A 2,703-nucleotide genomic window follows, 5' to 3' on the forward strand; every position below is an offset into this window, starting at 1 on the left:
GCTGAGATTCTCTCTGGTTTCCTTTGGTGTAGCTGGCACATGTGGAGCAAAGGGTCTGGGCAAAAGTACATCCTTAGAAGGGTCCAGTACAAATCATGTGGCAAAATTAGCGATTTCTATATTAGATACAGGAATGTATTTTTCTACCACCTCTTTCAGCACTACTCCTGTATTCCTTCAACATACCCTGTAAGCAGTCCCAGTGTTCTGTGATTGATGCCATAAGGGACTTGCTAACAGGGAACAAACACCTCTGAGACAAAAGGTGCCACCACGGAAAGGTCTTGCTGGCCAAGAAGTGCCCAGGCTGCCACAACAAATACACCTGAAGCCAAAGGATCTAGACTTTTTTTCCTGGTGGAAAGAGCTGCTGGTCCCTTTTTTCTGCCCTGCCCTGCAATGGCCGGTAACACCTCCGGAAAAATTGAATCCAACTGAAGATTCCTGCCAGACAAAAGGTGCCACCACAGAAAGTTCTTGCTGACCAAGAAGTGCCCAGGCTGCACCTCGAAGCCAAAGCTTCCAGACTTTTTTCCCGGTGGAAAGAGCTGCTGTTCCCTTTTTTCTGCCCTGCGCTGCAACATCCGGTCCCACCTCCTGGAAAATTTACTCTAAATCAAGATTGCTGACAGAAAAAATGTGCAACCACAGAAAAATCTTCCGGCTCATGAAGTGCCTTGGCTGCCCAAAACTGCACCTCAAAGCCAAAGCTTCCAGACTTTTCTTCCTGGTGGAAAGAGCTGCTGTTCCCTTTTTTCAGGCCTGCACTGCAACATCCGGTCCCACCTCCTGGAAAATTTACTCTAAATGAAGATTCCTGCCGGACAAAAGATGCCACCACAGAAAGGCCTTCCTACCCAAGGAGTGCCAAGGCTGCCCCAAAAACTACACCTGAAGTCAGAGCTTCCAGACTTTTTTTCCTGGTGGAAAGAGCTGCTGTTCCCTTTTTTCAGCCCAGCGCTGCAATGGCCGGTCCCACCTCCTAAAAAATTGAATCCAAATGAAGATTCCTGTCATACAAAAGGTGCCACCACAGAAAAATATTCCTACCTAAGAAGTGCCTTGGCTGCAACAACTACACCTGAAGTCAAAGGATCCAGACATTTTTTCCTGGTACAAAGAGCTGCTGTTCCATTTTTTCAGCCCTGCTCTGCAATATCCGGTACCACCTCCTTGAAAATTGAATCCAGCTGAAGATTCCTGCCAGACAAAAGGTGCCACCACAGAAAAATCTTCCTACCCCAGAAGTGCCCAGGCTACCCAAAACTGCACCTCAAAGCCAAAGCTTCCAGACTTTTTCTAGTGGTGGAAAGAGCTGCTATTCCCTTTTTTCAGGCCTGCTCTGCAATGGCCAATCCCACCTCCTGGAAAATTTATTCTAAATGACGATTCCTGCCAGACTAAAGTTGGCACTACAGAAAGGTCTCCCTGCTCAAGAAGTACCCAGGCTGCCCAAAATTGCACCTCAAAGCCAAAGCTTCCAGACTGTTTTTCTTGGTGGAAAGAGCTGCTGTTTCCTTTTTTCAGCCCTGCGATGCAATGACCGGTCCCACCTCCTAAAAAATTGAATCCATATGAAGATTCCTGCCAGACAAAAGGTGCCACCACAGAAAAATCTTCCTACCCAAGAAGTGCCTTGGCTGCAACAACTACACCTGAAGTCAAAGGATCCAGACATTTTTTCCCAGTAGAAAGAGCTGCTGTTCCCTTTTTTAAGCCCTGCTCTGCAATATCCGGTCCCACCTCCTTGAAAATTGAATCCAACTGAAGATTCCTGCCAGACTAAAGGTGCCACCACAGAAAAATCTTCCTGCCCAAAAGTTCCCCGGCTGCCCCAACAACTGCACCTCATATCTAAAGCTTCCAGAGTTTTTTTCCTGGTGGAAAGAGCTGCTGTTCCCTTTTTTCAGGCCTGCGCTGCAACATCCGGTCCCTCCTCCTGCAAAATTTATTCTAAATGAAGATTCCCACCAGACAAAAGGTGCCACCACAGAAAGGTCTTCCTCCTCAAGAAGTGCCCAGGCTGCCCCAAAAACTACACCTGAAGTCAAAGCTTCCAGACATTTTTTCCTGGTAGAAAGAGCTGCTGTTCCCTTTTTTCTGCCCTGCTCTGCAATGGCCGGTCCCACCTCCTGAAAAATTGAATCCAAATGACGATTCGTGCCAGAGAAAACATGCCACCGCAGAAAGATCTTCCTGCTCAAGATGTGCCCAGGCTGCCCCAACAACTGCACGTCGAAGCCAAAGCTTTCAGACTTTTTTTCCTGGTGGAAATAGAGAGTGTTCCCTTTTTTCAGGCGTGCGCTGCAATGGCCGGTCCCACCTCTTGGAAAATGGAATGTAAATGAAGATTCCTGCCAGACAAAAGGTGCAACCACAGAAAGGTCTTCCTGCCCAAGAAGTGCCCACGCTGCCCAAAACTGCAACTCAAAGCCAAAGGAGCCAGACTTTTTTCCTGGCGGAAAACCTCTCTGTTCCCTTTTTTCTGCTCTGCGGTGCAATGGCTTGTCCCACCTCCTGGAAAATTTACTCTAACTGAAGATTCCTGCCGGACAAAAGGTGTCACCACAGAAAAGTCTTCCTCTCCAAGCATTGCCCAGGCTGCCCCAACAACTGCACCTCAAAGCCAAAGCTTCCAGACTTTTTTTCCAGGTGGAAAGAGCTGCTGTTCCCTTTTTTCTGCCCAGCGCTGCAATGGCCGGT

General features: G+C 48.1%; 1 long non-coding RNA gene across 1 annotated transcript in view; it reads left to right on the forward strand.

Moving 5' to 3' along the window:
• Positions 1–2,148, forward strand: part of LOC108510551 — a 7,162-nt gene extending 5,014 nt beyond the window's left edge. Inside the window, exon 3 of the long non-coding RNA XR_001878836.1 lies at positions 1,789–2,148. This is a non-coding gene — a long non-coding RNA (uncharacterized LOC108510551). The remainder of the gene's footprint in view (positions 1–1,788) is intronic.
• Positions 2,149–2,703: the final 555 nt, after the last annotated feature.

Source organism: Lepidothrix coronata, unplaced genomic scaffold, assembly GCF_001604755.1.
Source record: "Lepidothrix coronata isolate B3197 unplaced genomic scaffold, Lepidothrix_coronata-1.0 Scaffold1306, whole genome shotgun sequence".
In the NCBI taxonomy this organism is placed as follows: domain Eukaryota; kingdom Metazoa; phylum Chordata; class Aves; order Passeriformes; family Pipridae; genus Lepidothrix; species Lepidothrix coronata.